The sequence below is a fragment of the Carica papaya genome, chromosome 9 (assembly GCF_054855325.1).
Source record: "Carica papaya isolate Zhongbai chromosome 9, ASM5485532v1, whole genome shotgun sequence".
NCBI classification, from domain to species: domain Eukaryota; kingdom Viridiplantae; phylum Streptophyta; class Magnoliopsida; order Brassicales; family Caricaceae; genus Carica; species Carica papaya.
This window is the reverse complement of record NC_142317.1, coordinates 5,687,955-5,709,861: the sequence shown is the minus strand read 5'-3', so window position 1 is coordinate 5,709,861 and position 21,907 is coordinate 5,687,955.

The window sequence follows — 21,907 nt, the reverse complement described above, 5'->3', positions numbered from 1 at the left end:
ATTTATTAATATATTATGTTTCTCTCGTATAGGCAAAATTATAATAACTTCTAGTTATGTCTCTTTAAAAAATATGATAAATAGAGTTCAACATAATTTTTGATTAGTTATTGTGTTTTAATATTAAATTTTTTTTATAACTTTATGATGTATTAACAAGAATGTTAGAATTATTTTAGGTAGAACCATTAAAATTTCATTCAATTAAGTAAGAGATAAACGAACCTACAAAATTAATAGAATAAAAAATACATGAGATTTTAAAATAAAATATTGTTCATTCACGTTGGCAATAGTACTTTTTGCAAGTGTATAAACTACTCTATTACAATCATGCAAAATTCAAAAAATATAAATAGATGTCATAAAGCTACAAAGATAATTAAAATCATCATAAAGCAAACTAATGTATGACACATGAGAAAAAGAGTAGTATAGGAGTTTAATGATCCACTAGGAGTCACCCTCCAATACACATTGGTGATGCATGTGTAAACTATTAGAGAATTTAATATATAAATATAGAATACGATGTTCACATAGTAAGTACGTATAAAACTCGCTTACTTGATTGAAACATTGCAGTATATTCTAAGAATACATGTTAGAGTTACATATCTTTCTTTTTTTTTTTGAATGATGATTATTAATATGATAAGTTATATATATAGGAGTGAAGGGGAGGACTTAGCCCTAGGTTTCTTAATTAGGATACATTTCAAAGGATATGGGATGTCCTATACCACTAATGTAGCACAAATGGGGATTCAGTTGTATGTTAGAATTAAAAACTCAAGATAAATTTTTTTATATATAATTTTAGTTAAGTTACACTATGAATTTATAAGTCAATGATGTTTTATGAAATAGAAGACACGTTTAAACTATTTAAAATAAATTAATCCTTATCTAAAAGTAAATAGTAATTTATTTGAATAAAATATTTATGGTAGAAAAAGAAGTTGTTATGATTTTGAAAAAAAAAATTAATATTACAAATTTATTATTAGTAAAAATAATTAAATAAACTTACTAAACTTATAAAAATTAAGAACAAAATGTTTTTTTAAATACTTTTTTAAAGTAACCTTTAAAATTTTGATAAGACTGTAAAAAAACTGTAAAGGCCGAAGATTTAGTTGAAGGAAAATATTGAATTAATGAAATAATAGCAGAAGTAATTGAAAGTTTAGAATTTACATTTTTTACACAGTAAATTAGTATGCTCAACGGAGATACAGAAATATCCATTTAAAGAAATTTAAATAACATAAATGAAAATGTAACTAAAATCCTATACTGTCAACCTCTGCTGAGCAACTCTGATGGGATGCAGGAAGAAACCTCTAGTCGCTAACTTTTCTTTTGTTCAAGATTCGGATCTTGATTTTCGTGATCTGAAATAGTTAAATAAGAAAGATGAACTACACTATCTTAGTAAGAATGTCAACACTTAACATCGATACGGCAAAACAAAGGTTAGTAAAAAATTATAAAACAACCAATGAAACCATTTTTCTTTTTGAGTAAATTCATTTGATTAAAAAAAAACATAAGTTTCATAATCACCTTTTAAGTTCTCAAATTCGACTTGTGAAGATAATAATCAAGATAACAATTCACAATACATTCCAAGGAGCAATAATAATTGTAAAGACCTGAAACTTAAAAAGAAATAAATTCATAAATTAAATACAGAAGAGATTAATAGAGTTAGAGTTTACATTTCTTACATAATAATTTTGAATGCCCAATAGGGCTACAGAAATGTCTCTTCTAAAAGACAAATAAAATTAAAGAAATAAAACAAAAAGTGAATAACTGAGCATCCTAGAACAACCTTTATTATCCCTTGAAGGGAGTCCAGATAGTAAACTACTCATAACTCTCTTGCTGATCGGGATCTAGATCTTGATTCTCTTAATATGAAATAGTTAATGAAATGATAAGTTACACTAGTTTAGTAAAAATATAACACTAATCACAAATACGAAAAACTGAAGATTGATAAAAGATCAGAAAAACTACGAATGAAGCCTTTACTTTATTTAAATATATTTAAACTTGAAGACATTTGTTTAATACTTACCATAACGAGTTTTTCAAAGACAACTTATGAAGAACCATATTCATATCATTTTTTATTTTCATGCATAAGAGAACGAGAAATAATAGCTTTCATTTCGTACCTGCTTATTGGGACCCTTGAGGGTCCATAGGTGTGTCCCCCCTACTCGTGAACCTAATATCTAATTTTACAATTGACCGGTCGTCCCCATACCTCGTCTCGTAATAAGCGTCAAATATTTCATCACCTTGATACCCCATCCGATATGAGGGTGAACCATATCTTCCAAACATTTTCGATAAAGGACTTCCCAGCCCCGTTTGACTGAGGTAACGTTCATGGTAGGGTTCTCCATGTACCGAGTCCGTATGCCCTTTCCCTAGGTAACCAGCAAATCTTTGACATATAGATTTTCATTAACAAACAACCAATAAACTCATACCAATATCTCATATCACATTCACAGATCAATTAAACTACATTCATGCTGATGGTATATAACCAAAATAACCAGATAAGTTGATAAGACTATTGAACTATAAATTAAGAATATGTACTATACAAAAATCAAGTAAGTAGGACAGTACAAGGAAATAAACAAGAAATCAAGACAATTGTGAACTTACCAGTTCCACCTCTACTAGTAACCTTTAATTATTTTTAGAATTTTTTAATTTTTTATAAAAATACAAAATTATACATCGTTAAGTCTCAATTTAAATATCGATCCGGGTGAGGGATCCTTACCCGGATCGATATTTTGACACGTTGAGCTATCTACTATGCCTCCTAACAGGTATCGACTTCCTTGAATTTTTTATGTAAAATCCAAAACACTCGTCATATAGCTAAACATACCCCAAAAAATTCAAAATCGGTGTCGAAAACTCATTCCAGCTAATTTTGGAGTACTGGCATGGTGGTGTTGTCGTGCTCCGACGTAGGCTCTGTCGCCCAAGCGGCAGTTCGCTTTAGCCTGACCAGTTTTAGCGGATTTTGGTCGTATCCCTACAGAAAAATACGTTAGTGGCCTTGGTTGGTCAGGAAATCACAAAAAAATCGAACCTACCAGCAGGGGGGACCTCCAGGTGCGGCGGCTCCATTAGTCCTCCTTTACAGCTGAGGTTCTTTCTTCAGCTACCCTGCACATAAAAGGACGATGAATATAATGATAAAAAAATAAGTGATACGGGAATCGGGAAGGGGTTCATTGGAGGCATTTTGGGGTTTTAGCCGCCGCAACTCTGCTAGACTTTGCCCGCGTTGTTTGGCTCACTTGTCATCCCTCTTGCTCTAATTTAGCCACAGGAGTACTCGAAATCGAATTTCGAGTGGGTATGGAGAATTTTTACCTTTTTGGAGGTCGGCAGTGGCTCCAATACGGTGGCGGTCAACGATCGGTCTCCTTCTCCGGCATCTGGTTCTTCTTCTTCGTTAGGGGCTAGCAGCTAGGATTTAGGTTCTCATGTGATGCGAAGTATTTATATCCATCTCGGATTGATTTGGATTGTCTATCGCAATCGATTCATCTCTCTGATCGCGCCTAAGGAGGAAATGAATCTGTATAGTTCATTGCGATTGGTCTCGACCATTCGATTGTGCCTAAGGAAAAACGAATTCGTGCCATCCACGCATGTGAGATTGATCCTGGACTGTCCGATCGCGGGACATGCGAATCACCAGTGTGGCCTCCCGCATGGCACCGACATCTACGCGCCTTGCCACGCGGTGTACTCCGATTCGTCGAGACTGCTGACTGAACTGTCCTACGTGGCCGAACTTTTTATATTTGTACTTTGACCCCCTATTTCTAATTTTTCTTTCAAAAACACTTGCAAAACCTAAATTTTTATCCATTTTTTTCAAAATTATTTTCAATATCATCTATAATTCATTTATTCTCAAAATTTCACTTAAATAAAAATAAAATAAATTAATTAATTATTTTAAATTAATAATTAAAAAAATAAAAACTTTATCTCGGGTCGTTCTTCATACCCGGGTATTATAATAATCAACGTTATATTTTTACCTACCTACCGGTACCTCTAGGGGTTCATAGGAGTTCTCCCTACACGTGAACCTAACATCCAATTTATTAATTAATAGGCTGTTCTCATACCCCATCTGGTAATGGGCACCAAACGTACAACCACCTCAATACTTTGTTTGATATGAGGGTGAACAAGACTTTTTAACCCCTTCTAGTATGAGACTTCTTAGCCCCGTTCGACTGAGATAATATCCACGGTAGGGTTTGCCCTATGTACCGGGTCCGTACACCATTTTTCATGATACCCGGTAAGCCTATTATACACTTGTTCACATCATCAACCAGCCACCATTTGCAAACAAACATCTCATTTCATAGTCACATATCAATAGAATAACGTTTAAACAGACAATAAAATTGAAACTTTAACAATTAAGAAAAACGTTATCAGAGCACTTATTTCAAATCAATCACATATAGAGATAAACGGTTAAGTAAATCAATAAACGAGAAGGCAAATAAACTAATGAATTAAAGCGCATGCGGTAGGCAAACAAACAGTCTAGCAACATATAAATAGTATAGGTAAAATAAGCAGTTTCGTACTGACCATACCAGATCCACTGGTGACCTATATTTAATTAATTAGGGATTTCTAACCTTCAAAAATTACATTGTTCTTATTTATTAGACTTCAATTAACTGTAACAGGAGAAAAAGATAAGGGACTCTTACCTCATGTCAGTGTTCGCTACCTTTTTCACTGTCCCTCCTAGTAGTTCCAGGATTTTTTGAATTTTTTCTACGAAAATAAAAAATACTCGTCACGTGTTTTAAAATATCCAAAAAGGCCAAAGATAAGGGTTTTTAAATTTTCCTGCCAGTTTAGAGTTACAGACGACGTTGCCGCCTATGGCGGCATCTACTCTCAGTCTATCTTGTTTTGGATGGTTTTGGTCGATTTTGTGTAAAAACCTGCAAAAAGAGGTTAGGCAGCATCTGTTGGCCTAAAAAGGAAAAAACTGAAGCATTATTATCTGGGGGGTTTTACGATGCGGTGGCTCTGCCATTCCTCTCTCGCGGTCGGAGATTTTTTTCAGTCGACCTGCACCAGAAAAGAATTAGGGACATAGCGGTCGAAATATTGAAGGGAAAGAGAAACGAGATTAAGCTCATCAGAGCATTTTTTCGGTCACAGCCGCGGCAGCTCGGCTGAGTTTTGCTCTCAGTTTTTTACTTCTCTTTTGGCTTTTTGGCGCCAATGTGGGAGTGAAGAAATTTCAAAATGAAAGGGGGAAAAAACTTACCTCCCCAGTGTGGGCGGCAACTTCGATGTGGCAGCGATGGTGATCGGTTTTCCTTCCAGCCACCCTTCTTCTTATTCTCTGACGGGGTCAGTGCGGCTAGGATTAAGGTTTCTGGGAAGAGATGTTTAAATACCTTCTTTGCATCGATCTGGGGCGTCCGTGTAGGGACACGTGGCCCACTCCCAGCCATTGGATTATTTTTATTTAGGGATTTAATCTGGGTCGCACGATCAGATTAAATCTAGTCATTCGATCGCGCTTGAAGAGAACACGAATCTAAACTGTTCGTGCGTGCGGGAGGACATCTGGGCCATTGGATCTGCTGGCATGTGGATTGTTCGCGTGGCTTCCCGTATGGATGCATGTTTGTGTGTCTGCCACGCAGCGCATGACAACCAGCCGTGCTACTGACGTGGCAATCCACGTGGCCAAATTTTTGTTATTTTTACTTTTATACCAAATTTTTAAATTTCTTTTCAAATAAGTCCTCCCTTATTTCTACTTTAGTATTGATTTTTGAAAATATTTTTAAAAACATTCAAAACACAATTTTCTTCAAAAATTCAATTAAAAATTAAAATTAATTTTTTTCTAATTTATATTATTATTATGATTTAATTATCCTGAGCCTAAATTTCAGGTTCAGGTGTTACAACTCTCTCCTTAAAAAAATTTAGTCTCTCAAATTTGCCACTTTCTCACTAGTCAAACAATTGAGAGTACTCGGCTCTGAAATCTAATTCTAGCTCTTAAGTGGTCTCGTCTCTCGAGTGATTCCGCCATTTGACCTTAACGAAAGGAATTTCTCTATTGCGAAGCACTCTACTCTTCTGGTACAAAATACTACTCGGTACCTCCTTGTAGTATAGTTCATCCTAAAGTGAAAGTGGTTCATAAGACAAGAAATATAAGGGGTCCAAGTTGTATTTGTGTAGCATGGACAGATGGAATACATTATGGACTCTGAATAGTTCTGAAGGTATTGTTAGTCTGTAGGCAGATGTTTCAATCCTGTCCAAAACCTCAAACGGTCCGATGAACTAGGGGTTTAACTTCCCTCTCTTTCCAAACTTGTTGATACCCTTAAAGGATGTGACCTTAAGGAATACTCAATCGCCCTTCTCAAATTGTAAATCTCTCTTTTGAATGTCTGCATAACTTTTTTGTCTACTATGGGCTGTCTAGATGTTCTTTCTAATTTTAACTATCTTTGTTATGGTCTCATCCACGAAGTCTGGACCAATCACTTTCCTATCACCCACATTTTCCCAACATATCGATGATCTATAGGGTTAGCCATACAATACCTCATACAGATGCATATCAATACTTGCTTGAAAGTGTTATTGTAGGCAAACTCTATCAGGGGTAGGTGATCGTCCCAATGCAATCTGAAGTCTAGAACACAAGCTCTGAGCATATCCTCTAATGTACGAATGCTTTATTCTGATTGTCCATCTATTTGAGGATGGAATGTTATGCTAAGGGACAGTTTTGTTCTCATTCATTGCTGAAAACTTGTCCAAAACTGAGAGGTTAACCTGAAGTCCCTGTCTGATACCATTGTCACCAGAACTCCATATAGTCTGACTATCTTCCGGATATAAATTTTAGCTAGCTTGTCCAAGGAGTCGGTCATTCTGATGACCAAAAAATAAAAGGATTTGGTGAGTTGGTCAATAATTACCCAAATTGCATCATTCTCCGAGCGTGCTCTAGGCAACCATGTTACAAAATCCATAGGGATATATTACCTTCTCTACTTCGGGATAGGTAATGGCTAAAGTAGTCCGCCTGAGCATTGATGATCTGCCTTGACCTGCTAACATACACGACACTTGGAGACAAAATCGATAATTTCCCTTTTCATTCTGCTCCACCAAAATTGGGGTCGCATGCTTTAATACATCTTAGTACTTCAGGGATGCATGATAAACTTTAAACTGTGAGCCTTTGTCATAATATCCATTTTTAGTTCACTTTCATTTGGAACACATACCTTATCCTGGAATCTAAGCAACCCATCGTGAGAGACTCAGAATTCTGAATTTAAACCATATTCTGTATCATATTTGATAGCTGCTAGGGTGGCATCGATCAATTGAGCTTCCTTTATTTTCTGAATTAATTCAGGTTAGACAGCTAGATGAGTAAGGCATGTAGCCCTTTTCAAATCTCAGAGCTGTATCTATTGTGTAGCCTTACCTTGCATTCAGAAACCATTATGTGAGTCAATATACCTATATTTTTCTTTTTAAGAACATCGACTACCACATTACCCTTACCCGAGTAATACAAAATCTTATAATCTTAGTCCTTGAGGAGCTCTATCCAATACTTTTGATGCATGTTGAGATCCTTCTAGGTGAATATTTGCTTTAAGTTCTTATGGTCTATATAAATATCAAATGTTTTTCCCTACAAGTAATGGTGCTAGGTCTTCAAGGCGTGGATAATGACAGCGAGTTCCAAGTCGTAAGTAGGATAATTTTTTTAATAAGTTTTCAACTATTTGGACCCATAGGTTATGACTTTTCTGTGCTTTATTAGAACATAACCCAATCCTTAGTAGGAAGCATAACTGTATATCCACCTGTCCCATTCGGCATAGCTAAAACTGGCACGGTAGTCAATCACATCTTGAGTTCTGTAAAACTCCTTTTGTATTCATCATTCAACTCAAACTTAACGTTTTTCTTCGTAAGTCGGGTCAGGGGGTGGTTAGACTTGAAAACCCTTCTACAAACCTGTGGTAATAACCTGCTATACCAAAAAAACTTCGAACTTCCTTAACCAAAGTCGATTTCTTCCAACCCATCACTGCCTCAACCTTCTTGGGATTCACTGACACCCCATCTTGTGATATTATGTGCCATAAGAAGGTAGTTTGCTCAAGCCAAAATCTACACTTGCTCAGTTTTGCGTATAGTTTCTTTTCCCTGAGAACTTATAAAACCTAGGTCAAATGCTGAGTGTGTTTTTCTCTGCTCTTTGAATAAACTAAGATATCATCAATAAACACTATGATGAACTGATCCAAGAATTGCCTAAAGACCCTATTCATCAAGTCCATAAAAACGGCAGGTGCATTGGTTAACCCGAATGATATGACCAGGAACTCATAGTGCCCATATTGGGTTCTGAAGGTTGTTTTGAGAATTTTCTCTGCCCTGATCTTTACCTGATGGTAACCCAAATGCAAGTCAATCTTGGAGAAAATCTGGGCACCCTGTAACTAATCTAAATGATCATCAATCCTAGCCAGGGGGTACTTGTTTTTTATTGTAGCCATGTTCAATCCCCTATAGTTAATACACAACCTCAAGGACCCGTCACTTTTCCTTACGAACGTGATTCCAGGACTCCAATGAGATATATTGCGGAAGATGAACCCATTATCCTATAATTCTTTGATCTATTTTTTCAATTCTTCTATCTCAACACGACTCATTCGGTAAGGGGCAACGGAAATGGGCTGGGTGTCAGGCTGAAGATCTATGGTGAATTAAACTTTTCTATCCGCCAACAGTCCTAATAGTTCACCAGGGAATATGTCTAAACAATCTCGAACTACAAGAATTTCTTAAATGCAAATTTTTTTCTTAAGCTTGTATAACGCAGAAAAGAATAATTGAGTTAAAATATCAGATAAACAATGCAGTTACCGTGAGGGAATAATATCTAAAATTTTTATTAATTTATGAACGACTTCGTTAGGAAGGTTGAATACAAGCTTCTTATGAAAATAATCCACGATGGCGTGATACGCTGCTAACCAGTTCATTCCCATAATTACATCAAAATCCTTCATGTCTAGTTATATCAGATCTACACTCAATTTTTTACCTACTATTTCTACAATACAAGCTTTGTATATGATATTTTCTAATAATGTCCAATTCCCAAGTGTAAACACAAACAATACAGAATCAATGCTCTTAGGTAACACATTTAATTTTTTTGTAAAAGCATGCGAAACGAAAGAATGTGATGCACCAGTATCAATTAAAACATGTGCAAGGTGATTACAAATAGTGTACGTACCATGTATCACGTTTGGGTTAACTTCGACATCCTATTGGGTGAGGGTATAAGCTTTACCCTAGATTGGAGGCCTGGCCTAATTCTAATTCCGCAGACACTCTCTCGCGTAGTGTTGGGCACTTTCACATATGCGACAAGTATTGCTGAGGTGATAGCAGGATCGGTCTTCTTGATCCTAGCCACAGTGTTGGCAAATCCTGTTGCATCCTACTATTGGGGCCTGAATATGAACTTGAGTCGCGGGACTAGGTCTCTTATTATACTGAATCGATGTAGTAGGTACTGGCCTATAATGTGGAACCGGGTGCCTGGAATTGCCCACTGCTGGAGGAAAGATGCAGAGGTTCATTTCTATCAGCTGTGCATTGGCCAAAACTACTAATAGGTACTAAGCTCGAATACATATAGTTGTTGTCTAATCTCAGGACGGAAGCCCCACTAAAATTTTCTCATGTTTCTGCCTTCATCCATCACGCTTTCAGAAGAGTATCGACCAAACTCCAAGAATTTTTGGGCATACTTAGACATTGTCATATCGCCCTGAACCAGATGTATAAACTCTATCTCCTTCAAATGCCAAAGGTGTTCTGGGAGATACTCTGCATTAAAAGTTGTCATGAACTGTTCCCATGTGACTGGAATAGGTAGGTGGCCTACTTTAGTTGCCACTAATTATTTTCCTCACCGACGAGCATGTAAGTAACAAGTTTGACCTTCTGTTTGAGAACCACCCCAAGAGTTGTGAAAGCCTTCTTTATCTCTGCTAGTTAGTACTCAGCTTCTTTAAAAGTAGATGTCCCTGCAAAAATAGATGTGTTAAGTATTTTATACCTCTCAATGTAGTCTGGGTCCATCACGGGTTGAACTGATTCTTGTTGAAGAGGAACTAGATTATGTTGGGGAGGGACTGGGTGACCCTATGGCAGCACCTAGTTGTATAATGGGGCACTGAATTATACTGTGACAATGCCGGATGATATGGTAGAGGAGTAGAATTGTACCGAGGTGGTACTGAATATTCTCGTTGTAGGGGTGACTCATACTGTGGCAAGTGGTGGAGGGTCAAGTAGCTCCCTTATCTCTTCCCTATCATGTTGGGCAGAGATGAGTCTCTCCAGTATCTCGAAGAGCTGATCGACATTTTCTCAAAACGACCCATCCTGAGCTACTCTATTAAGTGGGGGTCTCCCTCTCCTCATGTCTTTGTACCTGTATTTCATAACGAAGGGTTGAGTGTCAGGTTGTATTAAATGATTCTAACCTTTGTGTAAAGAATGATTATGAGGAATGTGACTCTGATACCAACTATAAAGGCTGAAAACTTAATTGAATGGAATATTGAATTAATGAAATAATAGCAAAAGTTATTAAGAGGTTAGAGTTTACATTTCTTGCAAGTAAATTAAACTGCCCAATAGGGGTACAGGAATGTCCTTTTAAGAAAATTTTAATAACATAAATAGAAATATAATTAAAATCCTATAGGGTCAACCTTCGCTGGGCAATTATGATGGGATGAAGGAGGCAAACTTTAGTCGCTAACTTTTCTACTGTTCAAGATTCAGATGTTGGTCTTCCTAAACTGAAAGGGTTAAATAAGAGGGATGAGCTACATTGGCTTAGTAAGATATCAAAATTTAACACCGATACAAAAAACTATAAGTTTTATACTCACCTTTTAAGTTCTCAAATTCGACTTGTGAAGATAATAATTAAGATAACAATTCACAATACATTCTAATGAGCAATAATAGCCAACTTTATATTTCTACCTACCTATCAGTACCTCTGGAGGTCCATAGAGGTTCCCCCTACACGTGGACCTAACATCCAATTTATTAATTAACCAGCTGTCCCCATACCCCGTCTGATAATAGGTGTCAAACATATCACTGCCTCAATACTTTGTCTAGTATAAAGGTGAATAATACTTCTCAACCCCTTCCAGTATGAGACTTCTCAGTCTTGTTCAACTAAGGTAATGTCCACGATAGGGTTTGCCCTACGTACTGAGTCCGTACATCCATGATACCCGGTAAGCCTTTTAGACACGTTCACATCATCAACCGGCCACCATTTGCACACAAACATCTCATTTCATATTTACATATTAATAAAGAACGTTTAAACAAACAATAAAAATTAAAACTTTAACAATAAAAAAAACGTGATTAGAGCATTTATTTCAAATCAATCACAGATAGGGATAAACGGTTAAGTAAATCAATGAACGAGAAGGCAAATAAACCAATGAATTAAAGTTCATGCAGTAAGCAAACAAATATAGTCTACTAACAGATAGACAGTATAGGTAAAATAAGTAATTTCATACTGACCAATTACCGGCTCCACTGGTGAGCTGTATTTAATTACTTAGGGGCTTTCAACATTCACAAATTACACTGTTATTATTTATTAAACTTCAATTAACCATAACAGGAGAAAAAGGTGAGGATTCTTACCCTAGGTGTTCTCTTTATGTTCGGCCTCATTTCCGAGGTGGGGGTACTCGGGATGTCGAGGGAGACGATCGTCCTCCCCACCTGAACCAAGAATTTATGGATTGTTAGTGGGGTTCAGCCAGCAAGCTTCATGTTTTCTCGAGGAGTGGGTTCTGCCCCCCGAGTCATGGTTTTAAGCATGTTGGTGAGGCTCTGAAAGAAGGCAATGCATGTGTTAAGCATTTAGCGATCCACAATTCGTTGGGCACTTTGGGACCCTATCAGTCGGCTTGCCAATCAACTGACCCACTTTCCTGGATCGACAAGGGAGCTACCCCTAATCCCTACTTTCAGCCTAGTTTCTTCTATCTTTTTTTTCTGGGATTTCTTCCTCGCCATTTCAGAAGAGAGGAAAGAACTCCTCCGTCATAGGCGACGGAGGGTTTCGCTTTTTATATATGTTTATATACGAAAAAGAGTCAGAGTTCAAACTCCACATACAATCAATAGAATTTATACGAAAGAGAACATTGGCTTTTTAGGAAGAAAAAAGTAACGGAGTTAAAGCCAAATAGACCCAATTAGTTTACTGAAATAATCATAAATCATAAATATAGAAATTCTGTAACGGCCCCGGAAAATATTAAAAAAGAAATGAGTATTTAAATATATCGAATGCGGAAGCGAGATCAAAATTTCAGTTAACATCCCTTACACGAAAAAAACCCAAAAAACGTACTTAAAATATAAAAGGTTAAACTAACTAAGAAAGAAAACTCGAAAATAAACTATGTGTATGACTACAGAGTCTCTAGGCATCCCCTTCGTCGTCCTCCTGCGGAACGGGCTCGGGAACCATGTCTTCCTGATCTGAAATTGTTAATTAAGGAGTGAGCTACACTAGCCCAGTAAGAACATCACGATATCTCACCGTCACGGAGATAAAGGTGGGTAGAAAACCACAAAAAGACCAATGGAGCATAATTTACAATAAACTCGTTTATTAACATGAAAACCTTTACCATCCACTTACCTCGGTGGAATTTATGAAAACAATATAAGAAAAATAATAACATTATCACAATCATGGAATAATATAAGCTGTAAAACATAGCACTTATCACGCCTTTTGTAATTCAATCATTATACAACATATCCTTTTCTCATTTACCAGCCTACTAGTATCCGTGGGGGTCCATAGGGGTTCCGCTACCCGTTAACCTTTAACATTCATAATCAGTTTCCAGGACCGTCCCCATACCCCGTCCGGTATGGGCGCCAAAACCATAAAATCTCCATACCCCGTCCGGCATGTGAGACCACAATCCCGGTAGGGTTCCCTACGGACCCGGTCCGTCCACCATCTCCCAGGATATCTAGTCAGGCTGACCCCATCATACAATTATCAGTCTACACAATCTTTCATTTTCCTTTTCCTCAATAAGCATCATCAATTCACATTTAAACAAGCAAATCGTAATTCATGCCGAACAGACAACATACAGTATCAGTTCTTCAGTCATTCAACCCATAATTAATAAAACAGTAATATATGCATTCGAAATTATAAAATGAACACATCAAACCCCATAATGCATTCAAAGCTGTAAAACAGTGTAAAACATGCCAAACAACAGTAAATCATTAATCACACTAGACTCGGGCTCCATTAGCAACCTTAAGCAATTTCACACATGCGTTAATTCAAGAAATACCGTTTTATCATTTTGAACTTTAATACCGTGATAGAAAATAGGGTGAGGGGTCCTTACTTGTTTTCGGGATCCGAATACGATTCACAGTGCGCCTGCAGGCTGTCCCTAATTTTCCCCTGAATTTTTCCCGGGGAACTGAAACACGCTAACAGTACCTGCACGGGTTCCAAAAAAAATCCAAATTAGGCCCAGGGCCTCTTTCGGCCCAAATCGCAACTCCGGCACGGCGGCTCCGCCGTGCTCCGGCGACGGCGCCGCCGCTGGCGGCGGCGAGTCGCCTCGGGTTGACTGTTTTCGGCCGCTTTTGGCCGAATTCGGCCACACTCGCATTGGTCCTTGTCAGAAAACAACCCTAGGGCCCTCGGGGGGCCAAAAAATCACGGAAAAGCGGAGCTTACCGGCGGCGGCGCTCTCGGGTACGGCGACTCTCCGGCGAAGTTCGTGTTTTGGTGATTTGGCTTCGGTCAACCTGTAGAGAAAAGAATGGTGATCACGGTGATATAAAAATTGCATCGAACGGAGGCCGGGAAGGGCCTCGTCGGAGGCAAAAACCGAGAGGGGGCGCGGCGGTGCCGCTGGGCTTCGGCCGCGTATTCCGGCCGTTTGGCCGGGATTTCGGCTTCGATTTGGCCATAGGAGGAATCAGTGGGGAAAAACGAGTCGGGGGTATGAAATTTACCTCGATCGGCGGTCGGAAATTTCCCCGGTGCGGCGGCGAGTGGCGGCGGGTGGCGGCGGTCGGCCTCTGGTTCGTCTTCTCCGGCGAGCGGCTGGCGGCTAGGGTTTGTGGTCTGGTGTGGAGGTTCTATTTATAACCCCTTGCCTTTTGATCACAGCCGTTCATTTTGTTTTAATCTGGGCCGTTCGTTTTTGATTGAATCTGGGCCGTCCGTGCGATTGAATCTGGGCCGTCCGATCGCGTGATTGATCTGGGCCGTCGGATCGCACCCACGCGGATCGCCAACGTGGCTCCTTTTGGAGTGACGCGGTCTTGCCACGTGGCAGGCCCTGGTTGGCCGGGACTGCTGACCGGGCCTGCTGACGTGGCTGCTGACGTGGCCGCCCTTTCTTTTTTTTTTTTTTTTTTTTTTTTTTTTTTTTCTTCTCCTTTCTGGGTGCTACAAATTCAGACTAATAATGTGACTCTCTTTCTTTAAGTAAGAAAGAAGAAGTTAACGCTCATTCAGCGTATCTTACCTTCTGGTGGTTCTCGGATTTTTTGAATTTTTTCTATGAACACTAACAATACTCATCACGTGTTTTGAAATATCTAAAAAGGAAAAAAAAATAAGGGTTTTTAAATTTCTCGAACAGTTTAGAGTTTTGGCATAGCACCCCCGCCATGCTCCGATGCCGGCTTCACTGCTTACATCGGCATCTCCTCTTAGTCTGGCAAGTTTTGGCTGATTTCGGCCAATTTCGTGTGAAAACCTACAAAAAACGAGATTAGGTGGCCTCTGTTGGCTGGAAAAAAGAAAAACTGAAGCATTATTGGCATGGGAGTTTTTCAGTGTGGCGGCTCTGCCGTTCCTCTCTCACAGCCGAGGATTTTCTTCAGTTGAGCTACATCAGGAAAGAATTAGGGACATAACAGTTGAAAGATTGAAGGGAACAAGAGACAGGATCGGGCTCATTGGAGTAATTTTTGGGTCACAGCTGCGGTAGCTTGACTAAGCTCTACTCTCAGTTTCTGGCTTTTTTTTTTGGCTTTTTGGCACCGATATGGGCGTGAGGAGGCTTGAAATCAAATTCTGAAATGAAAGGGGAAAAAACTTATCTCCCCAGTGTCGGTGACGGTTCCGGTGTTGCAGCGACAACAGCAATTGGTTTTCCTATCAGCTGCCCTTCTTCTTCTTCTCTAGTGGGGTCGGGTACAGCTAGGGTTATGGTTTCTAAGAAGAGATGCTTAAATATCCTCTTTGTGTCGGTCTGAGTCATCAGTGCAGGGACACGTGGCCCACTCCCAGTAATTAGATCGTTCTTATTTGGGAAATTAATCTGGATCACACGATCGAATTAAATATAGTTGCTCAATCGCACTTGAAGAGGAAACGAATCTAGGCCATCCATGCGCCTTAGCAGAGATCTAGGTCGTTAGATCTGCTGGCACGTAAATCACCCGCGTGTGGCGCACAGCGACCGGCCGCGTTGCTGATGTGGCGATTTACGTGGCCAAATTTTTGTTATTTTCACTTTTACCTCAATTTTTTAAATTTCTTTTCAAATAAGTCTTCATTTATTTCTACTTTGATCCTTATTTTTGAAAATATTTTCAAATACATCTAAAACACAATTTTCTTCAAAAATTCAACAAAAAATTAAAATTAAATTTTTTCTAATTGATATTATTATTATGATTTAATCATTCTGGGGCTAAATTTTGGGCTTGGGTGTTACAAAAACACTAAAACGATATTGAAATAAAATTTCATTATAGCTATTTATAAATAAGAAATAATTAATCTCAAATATAGTTTAAAATTTTCTGTTTTATTTTATTGAATAACATGTTATTTCAAATTTAGTAAATAAAATAAAAATTATGTGATCATATTCTAAATTTTAAAAGAAAAAAAAATCATTACTTAACGAGTCTTCACTATTTACTAATCATATGGCAAAAACTTAGGGAAGAATTTGTAATAATAAGGTTAAATCATTAAGTTGATTTCCGTATTATTTTAAATATCAAAATTGGTTCATATATTATTTTTTTGGTTCCTATACTTTAAAAACTTTTGTACTTAATCTTTAATTATTACATTAATATATTAATATCTGTATTAAATTTTATGTACTTAATGATGTGATATTTTACATATAAAAATTTAGTTTTTTAATAAAAATTAAAAAAGTAAAACAAAAAAAAACACTGTCTACAAACAACATCTTCAACTCAGGTTATGACAAGGCCATTGTATGGTGATAAAGTGTCTTTTTTTTGTTACAAAGAGAGGTAGAAGCCAAGAAAATTAAGAAGTCTTCTTGCACATCATGTGCCAAAAAATGTCTTAGATATCATCAGTGAGAAACTGATGGAGATCATTCGGTACTTGAGCATACGGGTGGAGACCCATATGAAGAAAGAAGTCAGCATTTGCCAATCAGTCAGCACATTTATTTCCTTCGCAATAGATATGCTAAATGCGGACATGTCAATCTTGTAGTAGCAAGTACTTTATCGCACGAACGAGGGCAGCATGCGCATTAGTCTCGTAATCTTCCTTAGTGAGTACCTGTCCCACCAGAGAGCTATCCATTTCAAGGATGATGTTACGACACTCGGTATCCCAATCAAGTTGGAGGCCATCGTAGGCTCCCCAAAGTTCGGCCTGTAGAATAGAACAACTACCAATTTTCCTACTGAAGCTCTTCAGGCAAATACCATCCTCATCTCTAACATGAATATTGAAATTTTTAGTTTTATGTTTTTAATTTTTATTAAAAAAATATTTAAGAATTAAAATTTTTTAAGTTAGAACATTACATCATCTGATATTTAACATCTAACATGAATATTGATTTAACCAATGTAAAAGCCCGAAACTTAAAGGAAATGAATTTATAACTTAAATGCGGAAGTGAATAATAATGTTAGGGTTTACATTAGAGCTACGAGAATGTCTCTTCTACATGGTTCATAAAAGACAAACAATAATTAAAGAAAAATGAATAAATAAGTATCTTAGAGTAACCTTCACTAGCACTTGAAGAGAGTCCGAGAGGTGGACTACTCACAACCCTCTTATTGATCATGATCTGAATATTGGTTTTCTTAATCTGAAATGGTTAATTAAATGGTGAGTTACACTATCCCAGTAAGAATATCATACTAATCATTGATATGAAAAACTGAATGTTGGTAAAAATCAGAAAACAACTAATGGAGCCTTTACTTTAGTAAATACATTTAACTTTAAAACTCTTTATTTGATACTTACCGTTATGACTTTTTCTAAAATCAACCTATTAAGATAATTAACGAAATGACATTTCAATTTCATGCATAGGATCATCAATCTTTTTTTTTAATCTACTTACTGGGACCTTTAGGGGTTCATAGGGATATCCCTCTACTCGTGGACTCAATATCAAGATTTGACAATTAATCCGATTGTCCCCATACCCCATCCAGTAATGGGTGCCAAAAACACCATCGTCTCGATACCCCGTCCGGTATGAAGGTGAATCATATCTTCGAAAATCCTTTCGATATGGGACTTCTCAGTCTCGTCTGCAATACTCAAGCCCGAAATTTGGCTCGGGATTAATTTTAAAGTTTAAAAAATGTATAAAAATATAATTTTTAAATTTATAAATTTTTATTCAATGCAAAATTAGGAAGAAAAAAAAAAGGTTGAATATGAAACTGAAAATAATTTTGAAAAAAATGAGTGAAAATTTAGGTTTGGAGAGTGTTTTTGAAAGAAAAATAAAAAACTGGGGGTGAAAATGTAACTAAAAAAAAGTGTGCCACGTAGGACTGCCAAGTCAGCAGCCTCGACGAATCGGAGTGCGCTACATGGCAAGGCATGTAGACTCGGTGCCATGCAGGAGGCCATACTGGCAATCTGTGTGCCCGCAATCGGACAACTCGAAAGTGTTCACGCATGCGTGGACGGTCCGGATCCATACCCTCCTCAAGCGCGATTGGACAATCACAATTAAAAGTAATGAATGGCCAAGATTTGTTCCATCTTTAAACGCGATCAAACGACCAATGGAGCATAATTTATAACAAAAACGACCAATTGAGTATAATTTATAACAAACTCATTTATCAATAATAATAAAAACATTTACTGTCCACTTAGCTTAGTAAGATTCATGAAAACAACTTATGAGAAACAATAACATCATAAACATCATAAGATCATGCACACTCTGTAACATAACACATATCATGTTTTTATATTTCAATCATCAGGCAATAAATTTCTTTTTTTATCAGCCTACTAGTATCCATGGGGATCAATAGGGGGTCCCCGCTACACGTGAACTATTCACATTAATAACTTAATTCTAGGGCCGTCTCCATACCCCATCCGGTATGGGTGCCAAAATACATAAAGTCTTCATACCCCGTCCGATATGAGAGACCACGTTCCCGGTAGGGTTCCCTATGGACCTGGTCCGTCTACCATCTCCCAAGATATCTAGTCAGGCTGTCGACATTATCCATTTATCAATTCACATACCTTTTTTCTATTTTTTTTTTCTTAATCTCAATTATCCAATCAAACATAAACACGTAAACCAGTAATGGACACCAAATGAGGTAATACAACATCGGGTTCACAATAATTCAAAACATAATAAATGAAACCGTGATTCATGCATACAAAACTATAGAATAAACACATCAGGCACCATACTGCATTCAAAACTGTAAAATAAATCAAACAACACCTGACCGAAAAATACATCAGATTCAGGCTCCATTAGCAATCTTAATTAATTATACATAACTATTAATTCATAACATACCATTTTATCATTTATTAACCTTTAATACCGTAATCGAAAATAGCGTGATGGATCCTTACTTGTTTCAGAGTTTGAAATCGGGTTCTCACTACGCCTATGGGCAGTCTCTAGATTCCCTGAATTTTTTTCTAGAAACTGAAACACACTTTCAGTACCTGCACATGTCCCCAAAATACCCCAAATCAGACCCAGGGCCTCCTCGGCCAATTTCAGAATTCCGGCACGGTGGTTCCGCCATGCTTTGGCGACGGCACCGCTGCCCACGGCGGCAATCTACCTCAGGTTGGCTGTTTTTGGCCGTTTCCGGTCGAATTCAGCCAAACTAACACCAGTTCCTGCGAGGAAACACACGTAGGGCCCTCGGTGGGCCAAAAAAATACAGAAAATTGAGACTTACCGGCGGTGGGGCTCTCGGGTGCTGCGGCTCCTCTGGCGCGAGTTGCAATTTGATGTTTTGCTCCAGTCAACCTATAAAGAAAAGGACAGTGGTCACGGTGGTATAAAAATTACATCGAACGGAAACCGGGAAGGGCCTCATCGGAGACAAAAATTGAGAAAACCCGCGACGGCACAACTGGATTTCGGCGATGTTTTTCGACCAATTGGGCGGTGGTTTGGCTCCGATTTGACCACATGGAGGTTCAGCATCGAAAAACGAGCCAATGGGAGAAATTTTATCTCGTTTGGCGACTAGAAAATCCTTCGGTGCGGCGGCAGGTGGCGGCTGCCGGTTCCTCCGGTGGCTGGGTCGTCTTCTCCGGCGAGGGTTCTGGCAACTAGGGTTTGGGGTTGGGTGCAGATGCGATTATTTATAACCTTCCCTTTTTAATATGAGCCGTCCATCACGATTTAATCTGGGCCGTCCGATCGCGATTAAATTAGAAATAAATATGGACCGTCCATCACGATGCGATCTGGACCGTCCGTACGTGATTAAATCTGGGCCATCTGCACGCGTGAGATCTGGGCCGTCCGTGCGCGCGGGAATGGATCTGGGTCGTCCGATCGCGCGCACGCAAATTGCCCACGTGGCTCTGTCCCGCATGGCTCCCCACGTCAGCGTCCCTGCCACCCGGCGTGTCCTGGTTAGCCGGGGCTACTAACCGGGCGGCTGACGTGACTGCTGACGTGGCACTATTTTTTTAAATTACGTTTTGACCACCGATTTTCGATTTTCTTTTCAAAAATACCCTCGGAATCTAAATTTTCACCCCTTTTCTCCAAAATCAATTTCAATTAAATCCCAAAAAATATTTTTACCCTATTTTATTATTTTTTTTATTTCTATTAAATTAAATTAAATTAAATTAAAACCTCATAAATTAATTATTAAAATAGAATAAAATTAAACAAAAATTTCAATAAAAATAAAATTGAAAAAAAGTTTTGGGGTGTTACAATAAATATCTCGCATCTTACTGAACTCAAACCCTAGCCGTCAGCCCCCCGCTAGATAAGAAGAACCAGTCGCCGGAGAAGGGAGCCGACCGCCGCCCGCCGCAGTGTCGGAGCTACCTCCGAGTGCCAAAAAAGGTAAAAACATTTCTATCCACTCATAATTTGATTTCGAGCACCCCCATGGCCAAATCTAAATTTTGAGCACTCCCATGGCCAAATCGGAGTAAAAGAAATGACAGATGAGCTAAAAAATGTGGGTAAAGCCCGGCGGCATCGCCGTAGACAAACCTGAAATTGCCTCCGATGAGCCCCGTCCCGTTTCTTGTTTCGTGCGATTTTTTCACCATTATGTTTATCGTTCTGTTTTTTACAAGTTGACTAAAGAAAAATGTCTAGCCGTGAAGGTGAGCTGGTGGAGCCACCGCATTGGAAAATCCTGCCGCTAGTGGATTTTTTTTCTTTTTTAACTTTTTCGGCCAACCAAGATCCCCTTACGTGTTTTCTCGCAGGGATGGGTATAAAATCAATTGAAATCGACCAAAATTGGTAAAAAAAGGCCAGGCCGAGGTAAACTGCTGCCTCGAGCAGCGATGCCCCCGTGACAGAATTTTGAAATTGACCGAAAAAAGTTTTTAATATCGATTTTAGATTTTTTTGGGTATTTTTAGGTACCTGAAGTGTATTTTAATCTCTGCAGGAAAATTCAGGAAACTTGGGGACCACCAGTAGGCGCAGCTAAAAGTTTGGTATTTCGAATATCGATTCAGATAAGAATCCCTCACCTCATTCCCTATTATGGAATTGAAGCTTAATAATTAGTAATATGGTATTTTGTGTAATCTAAAAATTTTTAAGAATAATTACAGGTTATCAATAGATATGAAAACTGATTGGTTATTTAATTGTTGTCATATTTAACTGATTATTGAATTTATAGCTTTAAATATATGATGATATACTAGAATGATTAATTTATTCAATCGTGCTTCCTTGATATATATATTGCTTGTCTTGGGTGATTTACGATTAATCTATGAAATTGATAATTAATATGCAAATGGAAAATTGATTGGTCATATGAATTAATAAATGGTAGCCTTACTGGATATCCTAAAAATGGTGGATAGACCGGGTACATAAGGAACCCTATCGTGAACATTGCCTCATACCAGACGGGGTATCGAAGTACTACCCCACCCATGACTTAGAACTTATCGCGATTATCCACGCCTTGAAGACTTGGCGCCATTACTTATATGGAGAGACTTTTCAGATCTATACCGACCATAAGAGATTGAAATACATATTCACTCAAAAGGATCTCAACATGCATCAGAGACGATGGATAGAACTCCTCAATGACTATGATTACAACATCTTATATCACCCGGACAAAGGCAACGTGGTAGCCGACGTACTCAGCAAAAAACGTACAGGTATACTAGCTCACCTAA